Consider the following 20,507-nt stretch of genomic DNA (forward strand, 5'->3'; position numbering starts at 1 on the left):
AAGTCCATAAAGGATGACTATGAGGATATGGCATCCAAGATAGAAATAAAGAAATTCTAGAGGGGTAAATATTTGAAGGGAGATAATAAATTCTGATTTGGATGCATTAAATTTTCCTATAGAATATTCCTTTTAGGATGTATCATAAACTATTGGTGATACAGGTCAGGAGTTTCAGGGAAGAGACTTTGGCCAGTTATGTGGATCCTAGAGTTATCTCATAGAGTTTGTATACATAGGAGTTTGTAGGGTCAATAATTAGAATATGAAGAGAAAAGAGGATAAAAAGACAGTCTTGGGATGTACCCCAATTAGAGAGTGGCATATGGAAGATGATCCAGTAAAGGAGACTGAGTAGGGATAGTCAAGCAATTAGAAAGAGAATCAAGAGAAGTGTTATGAAAACCAAGAGAGGATAAATTATCTCAGAGGAGTGATGATTAACAGTATCAGATTTTGAAGAGAGATCAAGTAGGATAAAAAATAATAAAGGGCCATTTAATTTGACAATTAAGAGATCATTGGTAACTTTGGAGAACCCAATTTCAGTCAAATTCTGAAGTTAAAAAGCCAAAGCTAAATGGGATGATAAATAAGTGAGAGAAATGAAGTGGAGTCAATGAATGTAGTTAGCTTTTCCTATGGGGAATAAGGAATATCAGATACCAAGTACATATAATTGTTGGGGCAAGGGAGAGTTTTTAAAGTAAGGGTAGACATCAGTGTATTTGTTATTCATAAGACCCAGAAGGGACTGGTAGGTAACGATATCACTCTTTAGTCATGTGGGGTCTTGTGAAACAAGGCACAATTACCAGGAAATAATTCATTCTTTGTGAGATACTTTGTGAGGGGAGAGTGGTGAGGGGAGAAGGGTGTAGTGTTAACACTTCTTAGTCTTATTCAAGAATGGAGAAAGCAAGAAAGTGTTATCTGGGTTCAGAATTGCCTTCTGGAAAAAGAGAGAAAGAGAAAAACAGAAACAGAGATAGAGACAGAGAAAGAAAGAAAAAAACATTCAATCCCGTACAATCAGAAACTGACTCCATCACAACTTTGCCTTTTTTTGAAGTTTCTCTAGAGTTACCATGTGCTCCCTTAAAAGTCAGTGAAGTGGGAAGGTATTCATAATTGAATTGATGGTGGAAGAAGAGGTGAAATGTCCACCATTAGAAACATTCCATTGCCAGGAGCCCTGGGGCAGGTAATAGTACAGAGAAGATGGGGAGAGTTTGGCTTGGTCATTCTTGTTTGCATTAGTGAGCCTTGTGAAGATTCAAATAATATATTTCTTTGGAGTGAATTGAAGTTATTTAGAAGGCCAATTATTCTTGCCTTGAGCAAAATGGTGTTATTTCTAGACCACTTTAGCCCTCATTATCTTCTTTCTCCTTTATCCCTTCAATGCCTCACTACTGACTTCTTGACTCTTTGAAAATCTACACATACTTTCTAAAACTAAGTATAAGGTTTTGGCATTTGGAAAAGTACTTCAGAATAAATAAATCATTGCTTGCATCTCCCTTAACTCACAAATGTTCTATAAACTAAGTCTGAGATTTTGGCATTTGGGGAAGTACTTCAGGATAAATCCTTCTAGCCCTTTATAAACCATAGTTTCAGAGACAAAGGCTTATTTGAGTTGAGGCAATCTTGGAAAAGGCCTTGGTGATTCTAAATAAAGCTTTAAGATATATTTCTTCTCTGAAAAGAATCTGGTGGCCTAGATTTGAAACACAAAACTAGTAAGTGCTAGCCCAACTTTTTCAACTCTAAAGTGGGAGTGCCTGTAAAGAATTTAAAGGTTAGTCACCATAATAGATGTATGTATATCTCTAAATAAAAGAGACATTTGGGGGCAGCTGGGTAGCACAGTGGATTGAGAACCAGTCCTAGAGACGGGAGGTCCTAGGTTCAAATCTGGCCTCAGACACTTCCCAGCTGTGTGACCCTTGGCAAATTACTTGACCCCCATTGCCTAGCCCTTACCACTCTTCTGCCTTGGAGCTAATACACAGTATTGACTCCAAGACGGAAGGTAAGGGTTTTACAAAAAAAAAAATAAAAGAGACAATTTCTCTTGAATAAATTGTCAAAGCTGTTATAATTCTGTCCTTTGTGTGATAACTTCAAAGATCAGAATGAATTCAACATTTGATAAAGTCTTTCCATTTTGCATCAGGGAATATTTGAAAAGAAAAAAAAATGTCCAAAAATGTCCTAAGGGATCTACCCAGAAAAAGGTAAGCTCCTTGGAGGCAGTAACTTTTTTGAGGGCAGGGGAAGCTTTTTATCCTAAATAGTTCAGTGCCTTGCATTTAAGTAGATAATTGATTAGTAAATGCTTTTTGGAGGAGATTGAATAAGACATCTATGGAATAAAGGAAACTGTTGCAGAGGATAGATATCCTGATACTCAGTCTTCCCTGGTCTGTCTCCGAACCTCTACCTAGATTGTATTTTCTCTTACCTTTCTCATAGCACATTTCTTCTGTTTGAAATCCAGTTTCAAAGTTTACTTCATTTATGAATATTTTCTTGACTAATTAAAGGAAGTGTTGGACTCAAACTCTGATGAAGCTTGGCCACCATTCTTATGAACTTACTTATAAAACTCCAACTTGATGAGCTTGGGGGTGGGCATTGAATTTGGTGGGAGCTGGAGACTGAATCTGAGAAGCAATATATATAGTGGAAATATATAGTGGAAAAAAATAGTGGAAAAAATAGTGGAAAGATCACTGAAATTAGAGCCAGTATGTATGAGGTCAAATCCTCTCCTACATACTTCCTGTGTAGTCTTGAAAAGTAAATTAAGTAGAATAAAATACAAAGGATTATAAAGGCAACCAATTTTACTGAGATGTGTTTTATCAAAATATAACTAAAGAATAAGTTTGTAGATCCCAGGTCTGAGTAAGAGAGATAAATTTGTTTATGATCTCTGAGTTGGTTCCTTATGTAGAACCTGATCTCCATTAACCCTATTGGCAATCTTGATCCATATTTGGCTTCTCTTTGTCTTTCCTGTCTAATTACAGCTCAAGTCCTGACCCTGATTTCCTAAATTAAGGAGTCTTGGAAATGAGAAACTTATATTTATGTTAGTACTAGAGCTGAATTCAGATGGTGGATAAGCCTGAACTAAAAAGTTGAGAGAATACATGTACTCAGAGTAGTGGTGTGGGTGGGTAATGAGAACATGTAGCTAGATAATTTCTAAAGTAACAATGATAAGAAAGAAAAGGGAGGGGAGAAGAAAGGACCACAGGAAGGGGAAGATTATTTTTCATTTTTGCATTTTTTTCCTCCCACTTCAACAACTGTTTTTATCTGCTAACCAATTTTAACTCCCATCCCTAGACATAACCTTGACAAATTCTCTTTATTGAATATACTTCTAAATCAAATATAAACTTTAAATGAATCATCATTATGTCTCTAGATGTTGCCTTCTCTTTCATTCTCTTATTTTTGACCAGACCTATGATTACATCGCTGAGAGACAATACAGCATAATGGTAGTTAGGGAGATCCAGTCCTCAGATACATACAGGCTGCATGACCTTGTGTAAATAATTTTACCACTTAGTGTGCCAGGCACAAATGTGGGAATATAATAATGCTCATTTGCATTGATAGAGGGAATTTCCTCCATGGTAGATCCATACACCAATAAAACCATATTTTCTCCTTCATAATATTTAAAAAAAGTAAATTCAATAAACAGTACTAAAGTATGGAGACGTGGTTCTGAGAAGACAGAAGATGGAAGAAGATGTAGGTGGACCTTGAACTGTATGTAAATAAATTCTTTTGCAGAGTTCCTCAGTGTAGTGGTTTGGGGTAAAAGTTAGAAGACATGAAGATATTTTTACAAAAGTATTTATAGGAATCAAATTGTAGCCATTGGTGATCAGATCAAGTTACACCTGGTCATTAGCAAAACAGAGCTTTTAGTTAATGTTTACAAGGAAAGGTCAGCTGAGCTTGTATGGAACAAGGCAGAAAGAATACCCAAAGTAACCAAGACTGAGAATTTCTTTTCTTTTGTTTTCATTGTGGTGAATGACTGCATAGGTGCCATTATGTGGTCACAGATTTCTCTTTTTATCCCAGGGTCATGCCTTGTGCTGCTATAAATTCTATGCATGGCTTGAACCAGAAGTAGAACAAAAACCCAATGAAATTGTGATCATATCCAGCTAGCAGCCAAACTGCTATACTTCCTGCCTATACTTTCTATGCACCATCCTTGGATACCTTTTTCTAGGCCTCTTTGTGTATTGAGGCAGATACTAGGATATGTAATTCAGCTCAGTATTACATGATTAGAATATTGTGGAGGCTAAAATATCACCTTCTTCTTGCTCTTTCTTGTAAGTTTTATTAGAACTGACCAAATAAAATAGAATTTTATTTGTTATAGTTATATATGAGCCCATAAGTTTCTATCTCTAATCACCAAAATATTAAACAGATTGCACTTTATTAACTGATAACAACCATGATGGTTGATGATTGTAACATCTAAAGCAAAGTTTTGAAAGTTCATCTAAATGAAATCTGCTTAGTTTATGTAAAGCAGGTGGGTTAATGCTTTCTGGAATGAGTCACGTTATTTCTGAGTTGTAGGTGAATCCTCCAGCTTGCTCATTTTATACCTCATGTTATTAAACAATTAAATAAACGTTGCCCATCTGTGCTACAGTCATTTAAATGACTTACTGTACAGTTAATCAGTAGTGCCTAATCAGCACGTCAATGGTTACACACTTGGCTTATGGCTCTGGCATTCTTTTGTGCTGGGTCTGCAGAAAGAAAGTTGCCTAGAAATGTTTAACTGTGGGAGACAAGGAATCTAGGGTGACAGCGAGGAGAACTGAGGCATATTGTTTGCTCTTATGGAGCACGTGGAGCTGGCTATCACCTTCAGATTTTCCCTAAGATTCACTTCAACCACTCTTGGGGCATCAGAGGTGTGTAGAACAACATCTGGCTATTTTCACAAGCATGTTATCAGATTCTGTTAGCATCTCCTCCATCTACAAACTATTTCCCATTTACATTATACTTCTCACCTCATGATTTCAAGGAAATAAAACTCATACTAATTATATCAACACAGCAAAGAATTTAAATTCGTGGGCACATTTGCAATATTAAGAGAAACACTTCATTAATTTTGGCTAGGTGTCTGCAATTCATTTTTGATTGCCCTAATAACTTAAGGGATTTACTGACAGTAATAACATAGAGTAATAGATGTGGTCTTCTCAAAGATGCTGCAATATTGTTGTTTAAGTGTCTTGATGGTGAAGGTAAACTTTTCACCTCCTGACAACTCCTAGGTTGCCCAGAGAAATAATCTGCTAGCTATTTTTTCAGTGGATGAAATACTATTCTGATTCTCAAAAATCTAAAGAACAAGGTAGTATCATTCAAAACGTAGAAGTCATAATACCCAAGAATGAATTTTTGTTTTCCTGGAACCTGACTTAGAAGGTTTAATCATAGGATTTCAAACTTGGGAGTAACATCAAAGCTTGCCTAGTCTACATTGTATCCAAATTGAAGTCTCCTCTGCTATCCGTTGCCCTTTGAGGATGGGTCAGGAGAATACTTAAAAAAAGAGTCTTTTAAAATGTATCAACAACAAATAACATTTAGTGGAAGCCTGCTATATACCAAGCATCATTGTAAATGTCAAAGCTACAAACCCAGAAAAGAAAATAGACCCTTCTCAATAAACCTAATTCTTAAGGACTCTGCATTATATAGTGATAATCAGATTAAAGAAATATTTGTTTTAGGAAGAATATGGAACTAGATCTCTGATTTTGTTGGTGATAGTAGTTCCTATTAAGAAATTTCCTCCATTATCTAAGTTAATATTTCCTCTACAACTTAACATCTTAGATTGCTGCCTAGAGAGTCAAAATGATTTGTTGTGAGAAATCTAGCCAATATATGTCAGAGGTGAGACTTGAACTCAGTCTTCTGGGCAGCATGACCAGTTTGCTATCTACTATTCCACACTGCTTCTCTATGAGTTATTTTATTACGTGCCAAATGATGCGTAGATGTGATACAATGCAAGTGAAAGATGTTCAACTGTAGAATCATAGATACAGATTTGATTAAATATGTTCAAGTTGCTTTTGCCCCCTGTCAGGATGATTGCCTTTGCATAATCCATGTTTCTAATTATTCCTTGGTATGCTTTGCATATAAATAGCTAATTAGATAGTGTCCCTGTCAGCTGTGAAGTATGTAATATCTGAAGACATACTCCTTTGGAAATTTAATTTAGGATAACAGATTGTGCTACCCAATTGAAAAACTCAAGATTCAAGTTTAGTAAGTTGTCTGATCATTTAATTTCAAGTCAGATACATGTTGCTTGTGAACCAAAATATCAGATGTTATTTTACTTATTATTCATTTAGATTCTCCTTTCAATGGAAACTCTTTTTTCTTAATGTCTTGCATGTGCTGAGGGGGGAAATGAGATTTGGATTTGACATGCCTTCTTAAGATAAAGACATTATGGAGAATTAGAGGAGGAAAAAAAAAGAAATAGAAGGGGAAAAAATCTTTCATTGTATACATAAGCAGCCTTAAAGGGAATAGTATTTAATGAGCTCTTATTGTGTATGGAGCCCTGACAGAGAGACTTACTCTCTACAGGAAATATGCCATCAAGGATTAATAGACAAGAGGCCCGGTGAATATAGTGTTGGGCTTGGAGTCAGGAGAACCTGAGTTTGAATCCTGCTTCATGATTGTGTGACTCTGGCAAGTCACTTTCTCTCTCTCTCTCTCTCTCTCTCTCTCTCTCTCTCTCTCTCTCTCACTCTCCCTCTCCCTCTCTCTCTCTCTCCCCCTCTCTGCCTCTCCCTCTCCCTCCCTCCCCCCTCTCTGTTTCTCTCTCTCTGTTTCCTCATCTGTAAAATGGGCATAAAAATAGCATCAATTTCCTGGGAGATCCCATATGCAAAGTACTTTGCAAACCTTAAAGGGCTATTTAAATGCCAGATACTATTAGTTGTTATCATTGTATAGATGCAAAAGGCCTTGCAAGGACATTGTACTTGGCATTGAGAAGAAGGGACCAACTTTCTTTGTTAAATAGGAATAATGGAAGGTAGCATGGGTGAGTGGAAAAAGCAATGAATTTGGAGTTAGAAGACTTTGTCTATGCCCAATTTCCAGACTTGCTCTTTGGGAAACCTGTTCCAACTCACTTTAACCTCTCTTCAATTCTGAGATAACTTTTGTCTTGATATCTAGTATCCTTTGACCACAGATGCCAGGAAAAAAAACAAACTGCTTTGGTCAGGCCTTTTGCTTTTGCAATTCATATGATCAGAGTAACTAAGGGTAAAAGGAATATAAGCTCACCTAATTCAATTATTTCATTTTATACATGAAGAAACTGAGTCTTGGAGATGTAAAAAAAACTCTTAAAAAGTCTCTCAGAGGTAAGAAGTAATATGAGTAGGGAAAGGAATTTAGATTTTCTAATTCCAGATGCAATACAAATTTCATTAACCAGTGCTATCTTACACACAATCTCAACATGGTTCATAATCTGGAATATGAATTTATATTTTACTGGGGCCCATCTTGCTGGAAAGTGTTTACTTGGGCTGTACTAATTTGCTTTTATTTCTGTATCCTGTAGACCATCAAATTAGGTCCCTCAAATTTACTTATTCTTTCTTTTTGATTAAGGACAACTTCCATGTCCCCATCAAGGGACAGTTCCCCCATAAAGTACTATTATGAGGCTCCATAAGATGTAAAAATGGTCTTCAGATATCAAAGGCTAGGCCTGCAGCACCCAAATACAGGCATGTTTTAAGGTGTTAGGAAGGTTTTTTGACTATGGTCCCAATAACAACAAATTAAATTTGCTTTTGGAGAAAAAAAATTCCCTAGTACTGAAAGGCATATTGCTCTAGTTTTGTCCCATTGGTGATTAATGACTCCTATGGGAACCTATAAAGCAAAGAAAAATGAAAATTCTCCTTAGTATTGTCTTAGTCTTCCTCTTATTTTCTAGTGATGGGGGCAGAGTGGTGGGGAAAAGGGTCAAGGGGGGGATAAAATAATCACACAGCTTTTAGACCATCCTATGTAGTTTAATTTGGTATGGACTATAAACATGACATGCTTTTGTAGTGACCAATGAGTAGACTTACTGCTAGGGAACATGAATCATGTAAATCTTTGTTTTCTAGTTATAAATAAAATTAGCAGAAAGAAGGAAGCCAAAGTTAAATGGAAGATTGTCTCACAGCCTTTCTTTGGAAAAGCAAATAAAGGTATTTGAGTCAAGATATTGGAGTATAGGCTGAAATCTAATATTAAATTAAAAATTGTGAATCCCCTTTGCTATAAAATTAACAAAATGGAATAAAATTTGAAAAAAAAGAAAAGGCAAATAAGTTAAAGTGTAAGTAAGTCCATCTCGGGGGTGTATTTATTCATTTTACATTGCAGGGATTATGCCAAGCTTTTGCAAGTGTAATAGAGGGGGTAAACAGTCTTGTTTCACTGGAATATGTCGCATGTAGACTCAACCTATCTCCTGTCCTCTTCCAGGGAAACATATGACTCAACACTGAGGTTTTTTTACTTATCCTTTAGCCCTGGTAGAATGAATATAGGAGAGAGGTGGAATCAAAGCTTCATCAAAAAAGCATTGGCAACAAAACAAGAAAAATGATCACTAAATATATACATGTGAGACAGACAACATAGATGGACAAGTTAATCCCAGAATTTTAAGAGGAGAGAGTAGGCTGAGTTGTTTTTAGGTCTTTGTAAAGTTCCTTTAATGATTTCAAACTTTTGCCTGGAACAAAGACATTTAAAAATATCATTATCAAGGCACTAATTCCATTAGACTGGCCACCTGGTGATGAACGTTTTCTCTATTGTAATTCATTGAAATGAAGGGAAAAAATGACCTTTACTCTTGTACCTGTATAAGTCCTGCAGTGATGCTAGTAGAGTGAGGGAAAAGGGGGCCAGAATATAAGAATCACAAACTTCAATTTGCATTTTACTGGTATAAATGTGAGATCTTTATCCAAGAAGTAATAGTGGGCAACTTGTCAGAGGAGTTGAGCAATATCACTTTGTTTATACTCTTACCTTCCATATTAGAATCAATACTGTATATTGGTTTTAAGGAAGAGAAATGGTAAGTGCTAAACAAAGGAGGTTAAATGACTTGCCCAAGATCACACAGCTAGAAAATGTCTGAGGCCAGATTTGAATATGTGTCCTTTTGCTTTCAGAGTTGGCTCTCTATCCACTAAACCACCTAGCTACAACCATATCATGTTTAGTGATAAACAATAAATCAATAAGCATATATTTACTATGTGTCATGCTTGGTAAGCCAAGTGCTAGGTATATTTAAAAAAAGGGCAGGGGAAGCAATCCCTGCCTCCAGGAAGTTCAGATTGGAATGAGAGAGACTATATATATACTTATACATAAAACATGCATGCATCATATATGGAAGGTAATCTCAAAAGGAAGGCACTGGTAGCAGTGGGCAAGAAAGAACTGCAGAACCTGGAATTTCAGCTAAATCTTGAGGGGAAATAGGGATTCTAAAGACAAAGAGAAGAAGGAAAAGAGTTCAAGGCATGGGGAACTGACAGGGAGGTCATAATGTTGAAAATGGAATGCTGTGAGTGAAGAACAAATAGCATGGCAGTTATGTAGAATGCATGGAAGTGGGGGGAAAAGAATAATAAAACTAGAAATGTAGGAAGGGTTTGAAATATTAAACAAAAGACTTTAGTCTTGGAGGTAATAGGGAGCCACTGGATTTTATTGAGTTGGGGGAGGGAGGGTCATGTGGTCTGACCAATTCTTTAAAGCTTATGAAGCTAAATGTAAGTTAAATTAGAGTGGGGAGATACTATAGGCAGAAAGTCTACTTAGACTGCAATCACAATATTCTAGAAAGTGGTGATGAAAGCCTATTCTAGGAAGGTGGTGGTGGTATGAATAGATTTGTTTCTATATGAATAGATATGTTTCTAAACTAGAAGGAAGAAGTGATTTCATTTTAAAGTGAAAAGGTGCTACTTCTTATATAAAGAAAGAAGTTTTTAGGGTGAGTTTTATTGTATTTCTAAAGAGAACCCAGAACATTATTTCACGGGCTATTTAGTCATCATGTATTATAGTACTAATGATAAGAATCTGTAGAAAGACTGCCATGAAAATAAATTCAGTTCATGTACTAATAGTGGTTACCAAGGATGATGCTATAGAGAAATTATTTGAAAAAGTTAATAAGAGCCTATAGATTAATACAATCTATGATATATTTACCAAGATAGGGAAAGGTGAGGATGGAAGAAATGTATGGTAAGGCATGGTTCAGGAGAAAGGACTGAGAGGCAAAAGAGTCACAGACTACCCAGAAGCTTTATCTATTTCATAAATACTTTTTTTCAAGAAAAGAAGTGATGGGTGCTGGATATGGTGAAAATCAAATAAGAACATAAAAAATGAAACAGATTATTTTCTAACAGACAGAAAATATTTGACATTTATGTGGAAAGTAATCCAGATTCTACTCTATGCAATCAAACCATTGACTTAGAACTAAAATCAGAATTAGCAAAAGAGAAAAAGAAAGAATAATAATGACATATGATGTAGTCTACAAATGAAACAACTTAACTCAGAATTATTTAAATAAGTAATTAAGAACCAACATTGGGAAACAGAACATAGAAATGACATTGGAATCAATTGTTATAATTTAATCCAAAAGTTAAACAATATAAATTAATCATCATTAAAAGGAGATAAAACAATCAGAAAGCAACTTAATAAATATCTAACACATACTCCCCCACAACTGCATCCATACCCCCAGATTCTTAGAAGGAAGGAGAATAATTGTGAACAATGTCATCTTACAAAGCTGGAAATTTAGAGTAGTATTTTGGGGGAAGACCAAGATGGTGGAGTAGGTACAGTGACCCATCTGATTTCTACTCAATTACCCTCCCCAAATGATATAATGCCTCAAAACAAATTCTTGTGCAGCATAACCACAAAAAAGGTGAAATAATTTTTCAGCACAAAACAATTTAAGAGGCCAGCATGAGGATCTAGTGTATCTTGATGAAGATGGAGGGCAGCATGTTAGGGCAGGCTCCACAAAGGCTGACAAAGCAGTCAAGGCTTTGGGAGCTCTCAGTCACAGATGGCCAGAGGAGTCCAACAACTACTCAAAAGGAGGGTGTCCCTTTGTTGTTTCCAGATGCATAACCCTTGTCTGATTGCCCATATGCAGAACAATGTCACAGTCTTGGGGTACAGTCACAGGATGAGGAGGCCAGGAGAGAAGGGGAACATGGTCACAGTTCCAAGAGGCAAAAAGTTAGGATTACTCACAGACCAAAGTTAGGACCAGGAGAGTATTAAACACACCATTCCTTACATCTTACCTCCTTGGAAGAACTGAAACCAGATAGATCCCTAGTGCAAGTTCTGAATGCAGCCACACAAAGAACCCGAAGCTGGAAAATTTACAGTTTTTTTTTAAATTAAAAGAAAAGAAAAAGGCAGGAAAATAAGCAAACAAACAAACAAACAAAAAAAACAAAATTAGCCTATAATTTTTTTTTGATGACAGGATAGACTAAAATTCAAAAGAAGACAAGAAATCAAATAGAGTGCTGCATCCAAAGCCTACAAGAATAACATTAATTACTCTCAAGCCCCCCAAAATTAGTGGAGGAACTCAAGAAAGATCTTAAAAATCAAATAAGAGAAGTAGAAAAAAATTGGGAAGAGAAATGGGAATGATATAGGGAAATCATGAAAAAGTTGACTTTTTGATAAATGGAGGCAAAAAAATACTAAAGAAAGTAATACTTTAAAAAACAGAATAGGTGAATTGGTAAAAGAGGGGAAAACATCCAAAGAAGAGAACTCTTTAAAAAATCAGAATTTGGCAAATGGAAAAAAAAATACCCTGAAGGGAAAAACTTCTTGAGAACAGAATTGTCCTTTGGAAAAAGAGCTACAGAAATTCATTGAGGAAAAGAATTGTTTACAAACTATCATGATAACATCTAGATTTTCCTTTATGTGGTCAAATTTCAAATTAAATCAATCCCCAATGGTATGCAAAGTTTTATAGAGGATGCCTTTAAAGATTTAAAGCAGTCTTACCCAAACATCTACATAGGAAAGACTAAGTGGATGAAAAGTGTCTTGCTCAAATTTCAACATGCATTTGGATGTATACCTTTTAGAATTTATTCTAAAGAATCCTTATCTGTGGTAGGCAAAGCAGATGGACAATGAGTTATGCTGAGGATTAAATAGGAGATGAAGAGTAGGCTGGATTTTCTGCTTTCAGGAAGTTGAAAAGCTTTTGCTTACCCTAATATTCCTATGATTCCAAAAGTTAATTTTTTCTTAATTTTTTTCTCAGTGTAACTTTATTTTGTTAACTATTTCCCAATTGTGTTAAAAATTAACATTCATTTTAAAAAATTTGAGTTCCAAATTCTTTACCTCCCTTCTCTCTCTCCCACAATCCATAAAAAGGCAGGCAATATAGTATTTACTATACATAGTTTCATGAAAAATGTATTTCCAAATTAGCCATGTTGCAGAAGAAAGCATACATATACAGAAAAATAAAGTAAAAAAATATTTGTCAGTCTTCACTAAGAGTTCATCAGTTCTCTGGATATAGATAATATTTTTTTCAAGTCTTTTGGAATTATTTTAGATTAGAGTAGAAAAGCCTATCTTTTCAACACAAATATTTTATCAATGTTGTCACATGACAGTGAGTTGTACAACACCATTGTATCTTGAGAAGCAAGGATGAATATCACACAGAAGGCAATGGAGATCTAACACAGCAAAATGGATGTGAGGAGGCTATAATGTATAACCAGTAAAGGAGTTCATTAAAAAAACAACAACAACAGTAGTTAAAGGATTTCATTAGAGAACTATATGATTAGAAGAAAAGATGGGTAGTAATGTGGAAAGAGTGTAGGATTTAATCAGTCAAATATACTTGAAATTATAAAATGAGTTGGTCACATAGCAAAAATAGGGAACTGAAGGTAGAATATATAATTACTCTCTTACTATTGTTGTGATACAATGAGAGGAAAAAATGAGAGAGGGCTCCCGGTCAGTGAACTTACACGATAATATGGACAAGGGTCTCGGAGGATGGACAGGACTGGATGGACTGCATTCTGCACCGTTGGAGGAAAGACCCAAATCTATGAGATTATAGATGCATTGGAGTGTTTGAGCAAGTGAAAGGTTGTGATACATTTCTTCCTAGAAATTCATCTGTCCCTTGTTAAATATTTTTCCTGTTTATAATTCAGAATTCAGAGCAAACAACCTAAAAAAATGAATGTGACAAGGTCTAAAGATATGTTTTGCATGCTGTACTGATTCTATCAGTTTATGCATTCTCTGTCAAAACAGCTGAACTTAACATGGCCATAAAATGTGCAGGTGTGAAGGCACCTGCTTAGGGACTTCTTGCAAGAGGCAGATGAGATCTTGATATCTATCCCTCATTGGCTCTCAAGAATTTAATAGTGTATTTTGATTGAAATTACCCACATGCTGCAGTGGCAATGCAAAAAGTCTCCCAGGACTATAGATAGGGACCAGAGGATATTCCAGCTTCAATTTTCTTGCCAATTTATCTGTTGTCAAATATGTATCTTGTTGTGATAGATCCAATAAAACAGAATAAAATCTACTAAACCTTTTCCTCTTGTGTATTTTCACTTCTCATTTTAATACAGATGCCTCACCAAGTTGATTTTTCTGTATTTCAAAAAGAGAAAATCTATTCTGTATATTTAGAAACCAATTGACATTTCTACTGCCCTTTGACAAGAAATGGGTCTCGATTCACATAGCAAATGCATGTAGTACTTAACACTATCTTTATTCTGATTATAGTTAGGTCTTGGTTAGTAGAAACAGCGAATACTGTGATGGGGTCACATGTATTTGAATCTGCACTATTTGAGGTAATAATTATGCTAAACATGACAATTGGCTCAAGTTCAATCAACATATTCAGTGTAAATTTGAATAATGGTACCACTTCATGGGATTTGTTATATTCATGCTAATTGAAACCTATCTATATTCTTAGAATTGTAATGGTAAAATGTAGGAAAATTGCTATATTTTTGCTATGCATGGTGAACATAAGTTATTTAGCTCTTGTTGGAATAGAGGATTGTGGGATGGTGATGAGGATGTCTCAGAAGCATAATAGTGTAATTGAAAAAGCCTTGGATCATTGTAATAGAAGTCAAGTGAACTAATTTCTGATTTCAGTATCCAATGTAGTTCTTGCCTGTGACAAATGGTAAGTTGTATTCTGTGCCTTAGTTTCTTCTTCTGTAAAATTACAACATTTGATTAAATGATCTACAAGGTCTTTTCCATATCTGACATTTTGTGATTTTGTGATATTTATCTGTACTTTATCTCGCAGAATTCGAGTTTGAGAGTTGAAAGAGATTCTGACAGCCATCTCCTGCAACCTTTTCCATGGAGGATTTCCAATATTATGACATATAAAACACATATAACATATTAAAAGGTGGCCAACCAGTCTTTGCTTGAAAACTAACTCCTACTCTTGTTGTGATTTGTGTGCAAAGTGACTATTAGATTTTCTTATAATGTTATCTTCATAGAACTCTTAACTAGACTCTTACTTTTCTTTCCACATAGTATTTAACATTGTTGTTAAGTTGTTTCAGTCATGTCCAACACTTTGTGACTGCACTTGGGGATTTCTTGGCAGTTACTACAGTGGTTTACCATTTCTTTTTCTCCTTTTTTTTAATAGATGAGGAAACTGATGTAAGCAGGATTAAGTGACTTACCCAGGATCACATGGACAGTAAGTGTGTCTGAGTCCACATTTGAATTTAAGAAGATGATTCTTCCTTATTTTAGGCATAACACTCTATTCACTGCACCACCTAATAGCCTACTGTTCTCCCCCACCCCAGTACTAAAGTGGTTTACCATTTCTTCCTCTAGTGGATTAAGGAAAATAAAGGTTACATGACTTTCCTAGCATTGCATAGATAGTAAGTGACTAGATTAGATATGAACTTGTCTTTCCCACTTCAGGTCCTATTCTTTATTTACTGTCCAACCTAGGAACCCATGTAAATATAAGCCTTCAATGATATGAAAAAATGGAGTAATATTTTAAAAGCATTTAGTATATTATCTGACATAATAGGCATTTACTAAATGATTGTTGCCTTTCCTTTTAATTTTGCCATTGTGGGTTTGTATGAAACCAAATAGATTACTTCTAATTCTGGGAACTTCATTCTAGGAGACAGGAAGAATGAATCTATAACTGGACAATAAGAGAGTCATAGGATCATAGAATCGTGAAATATTAGGTCTGTAAAGAATCACAGATATAGTCTATTTTATTTCCTCTTGTTTTAGTTAAATAAAGCTAATGTTGAGGAAAGGGAAGTGTGTTAACTTTAAAGTTCAAATTACAGTGTCTGGAGCGGTGACCAATCAATGTCATTCAAAAACCTCTGATGGCTCCCTTATTCCTTTAGAATCAAATATAAAATCTTCTGTTTCACATTTAAAGCCCTTTATGACCTGGACCTCCTCAACATTTGGCAGCAAATGCTCTCCAAAAGAATATTTATGTGGAAATTTTTTCTGCTATCCCTTTAAAAAAGTGATATTAGAATCCAACACACAATTTACATATGAAGCTAGAATATATTGAGAATATAGACAAGTGGTCATGCCCAAAGATGATGAAGAAAATTACTGGAACTTCACTGCCTTTGAAATTCCTCCTTTGCTCTTGGGGAGGCTTCATGTTTCTATTTTCAAAAAGCCAACCAGCTTGCACATTTGTGTAGGATAGCCAACTGGAAATTGGGTTGTTCTTTTATGTTAAGAAAAAATAAGTTTCATTTCTACCATAGAGTTTGTCAGCAAAGAATCACTTTTATTCTGAACTGGAAAGCATTGGTAGCATTGATTGGTCAAAATATGCATAATTGAATTCAAGTAAAGTCTTTTTTTAATTTACCATTGATCTTGGGGACAATTTACTCTCAGCCCATAATCAGCAAACTTGGGATGAATTTGTTATCACTGGATGGGTGAGTCATCCAATGTAGATTCTCATAACTCTTCTCAGAACAACTTTGAAAAATAGACTTAGACTGCAGGAGGATGTGGAGAGGGGTGATGAAAAACTTGTACAGTAAGGTCGCTCACAACAGTTATAAAGGGAAGAAAGTTAAACTTTTAACAGATATGGTCAAGTGTTTCAAGGATTTATTTCATAAATACATGATTGATCATGTAGTGAGAAAGGGATGTGATTAGGGTTTTGATATTAAAGAATTGCTTTATTGCAAATATGAATAATATTGAAATAGACTTTGAACAATGATACATGTATAACTCAGTGGAACTGCTTGTCAGCTTTGGGAGGGGAAGGAGAGAGCAGGGTAGGGAGGCTCATGAATCATGTAACCATGGAAAAAATTTTCAATTAAAAAAAATATATATATAAATAATTTATTTTATTCTTCAAATTAAATTATTAGCATTTAACATGAAAACAGAATGTAAAACAATAGTATATTACTCTTGCTAGAAGTGTTTTCTTTGCCTTTGTGAGGGATTTTTTTCCAAGATGGGAATCACATGAGAATTTGAGTTTCCAAATAATAAGTGAATGTTATTACATACTGGAGTCTGGTCCATAACTTATCTTTTCTTTTCATGTATAAATTCATATATCTGGTAGTTTAAAGTATAAGGTGGATTAAAATTTTGGAGCACCTCCCACTGATGTGTGATGGAGAGACACCTTTTCTCTCTACCCCAACAACTTGAGCAGGCACAGATATAATCTGTATTTTATAAGATATGATTACTATTTTAATTAACAGATGACTTGAATTCTGTAGCTATGGTAAGGAGGTAACCTCTGCCTCTGAGTCCCCTTCTATCACCTTTGATCTTGGAAAAGGTAAAGACAACTCTGAGATCAGGAGATTTATTAGGGGAGGTGCTCTTCAACCATCAAGTGGCAAGCTAAGGGTTCAACATTGCTAAGGATATTGGGCTGTTTTCTGTTTCTATCTCTGTTCTTTTAATTAAGTATTGTGAAATCTCCAACAGCACCTAACATCTTCCCTTTTCTGTACCTGAGTGACAACTTACTGACTATCAGAGCAACTGAAAAGGAAACAATGAGTAAAGGCAGATTAGAAAGAGGGAGTTCAACATAGAAAATGTGAGAAAGAAAAAGGTCACTTAATCAGGCTGTGTTCAGTAGAGGAATATGTTCTTTTAGTCTGGGTCTCATACGATCTTTAGATGTCCATTGGTATGCAGAAGTGCTTGCTTAAAATGTAACTTCTAGTACCACTAATAATGCTTACTATATATATATATATATATATATATATATATAATCAAACCCGTATCTTCTGCCTTTTAAGTTTTAAGTTCCAAGAGAATTCTAAAACAGAAGAGCATCAAGGGCTAGGCAATCTGGTGTTAAGTGATTTGCCCAGGGTCACACAGCCAGGAAGTGTCTAAGGCCAGATTTGAGCCCAGGTCCTCCAAATTGGCTGTCCAAAAATATTTAAAATATTAAGAATTACCTTTTCATTGCTAGTTTAGCAGCTGAGATCTAGCACCTAAATATTAGACAGATTACCCATCAGCCTATTTCCTAAGGTTTTCCCAGAAAAAAAAAAGTTGAAGCTACTGTTATACAGCAATCTTGCTTTTTTACTTTCCATATTTCCTACAGCTTCAGGGAGCTTATCTGTAGGGCTAATTTAAGCTCTGCAGTCATAAATACTTTTGCCAACTTTTCTCCATCCTACATATGTCATAACTAAAATGAATCTTGTGGCAGAGAGCCTAGAGAATGACAGTACAAGGAAAAGCCATGTGTTGGATTTGAAACCTGAATTTACACTCTTTTCTATTATTACTTTCTCATATTGAAACCACATCTCCAGAAGGGAAACAGTACTGTTTGGAGGAGAGAATATAGAAGTGGGAGGAAGGGTAGATTTTTGCACCTTCTGTACTCTGCAAGACATTAATGAAGAGATAAACGCAGCTTTAAAGACATAGTAAATGGTTTTGGTAAACATTTCCACTTTGACTTTAATTACATCACTAATATCTTACATATGGATTTATTTTTCTAATAAAGTTTCACTATTTTTCAAAAGGCTAAAGACTAATTTGGAAGATGATTCAATATTCATGTTGATCATCCACAAGTAAGTTCAGGGCCAGTAGGCAGAGAAAGACAGTTTCCAGAGTATAATTTTAGAAGAACCAAGAGGGCCCCTTGGCCTCCATTATTCTTTTGTTTTCAGATTTACACTATCATGGCATTGGAGGGCCCTCAGAGATTATCAGGTATAAACAATACCTAATCTAGAAGCTCCTATATAACACACAAAAAATGATTATTAAGACATCATTTAAAGTCCTCTACTAATGAGAAATTTACTTCTCTATGAGACAATACATTATTTTTTTATAGGTTCAATTAATTGGAAGGTTTTTTTTTAATTACATTGAACCAAAATCTGTTACTTAGACCTATTACTCCTATTTTGTCCTCTGGGTCTGAACAGAGCAAATCATATTGCTTTACCAAATGACAGGCCTTCAAATATTTGAATAAAGCTATTATATCCTCTCCAAGTTTCCTCTTCTTCAGGCTAAATGTCCTCAGGTTTTTCAAATGATCCTCATATGGAATGTTCTTGAGACATTTTATCATTGCAGTCATTCTTCTTTAGAGGCTCTCCAGCTTGTCAATATCCTTCCTAGAACAGGGCAATCAAAATTTAATACATTACCTCATAATGAGTTTTATTACCAGGGCGGAGAAAAACAATATTTTCTAAAAAGTGGATTTGGGGTATATTTGGAAATTCTATACATTCACACTCCTCCAATTTATAGTTATAAAATTGAAATAATTGAATCTGAATATAACTTTTGTTGGGCAGCAAGGTGGCACAGTTGATAGACTGCCAGGCATGAAGGCAGGAAGACTCATTTTTATGAATGTTAATCCAGCCTTAACTAACTGTATGACCCTGGGTAAGTCACCTAACCCCATTTGTTTCTGTTTCCTAAATGTTAAAATGAATAGGAGAAGGAAAAGGCAAACTACTCCAAGAAATCACTTTTCTAAGAAAACCCTAAATGGGGTCATGAAGATACATACATGACTAAATATCATAATTTTCATATTTGTCTCCTTTAAATGCCATCATAATAGATTTGACCCAACATTGTAACTTGTCAATATCTTTTTAATTTTGGATTTCTCACCTATTATACTAGTTATTGTCTTCTAAAATCATGCCATTATTGTGAAAGTTGGCCTTTCCCATTCCTTACTAATTCTAGTGCCTTAACTCTCTCACTCTCTCTCTCTCTCTCCATATATATATATATATATATATATATATATATATATATATATATATATGCATACACACACTCACCCACAAAACATTTGTAAGTATGTTTGCATGCTGTTCTACCCTATTAGAGTGTGAATTTCTTGAGACCAGGGACTGTCCTTAGCCTTTCTTTGCATCCTCAGCACTCAGAAAAGTACCTGACACATAGTAGGCACTAAATGTTTATTGAATGACTCCAAATTTGATCAGCATGCCATCTACATATTTATCCAAGTCTGTTAAACATGTCAAATAGCACAGGGCCAAGAGAAGATCCCTGAGGTCTGCTCCCACTTGCATGTCACTCCCATTAATAACTACTCTTTGAGACTATTATTCAAAATAATAATAATACCTAACATTTATATAGCAATAGAGCCTACTTTATGCCAAATACTTTATAATTTTTGTCTCATCTGATCCTAACAAGAACCCCACTTTTCCTGTCAAAGACAACTTAGAATGTTGGGAGGAAAGATCCGTCTCATAGGAGTGAGAGTGGAGCATAGGTCTTGCTAGTGTGGGATGTGATTCAATGAAGTCATAAGCATGCCTTGAGGATGACTGAAGCAGTAACAGTGGCTTCCTGGGACCTCAGCCCACAGATAGTAAGGGAGTTAGAGAGCTAGACAGGAGATTATAGAGGACACTTGCTGAAACTCTAGGAGCATGAGTCTGTTGTATTGCCCATAATGGTTCTAGGACTCTTGTTTCAGAATGAGGAGAGCTAAAAGGAGTAGGTTCCTAAATTGTGTAGGGAAGATGAGAGGTCATGTGGTCACTCAAAGACCCAAGTATAGGCCAGGAGAGAAGTGACCATATTTCTCTGTAGATCATACAAATAAACTTTCAGACCCCCAGAACTAGCCCTGAAAAAAGCATCATAAAAACTCTGAAGCTTGGATCAGGGCCTCCTCCATT

The sequence above is a fragment of the Monodelphis domestica genome, chromosome 2 (assembly GCF_027887165.1).
Source record: "Monodelphis domestica isolate mMonDom1 chromosome 2, mMonDom1.pri, whole genome shotgun sequence".
Classification (NCBI taxonomy): Eukaryota; Metazoa; Chordata; class Mammalia; order Didelphimorphia; family Didelphidae; genus Monodelphis; species Monodelphis domestica.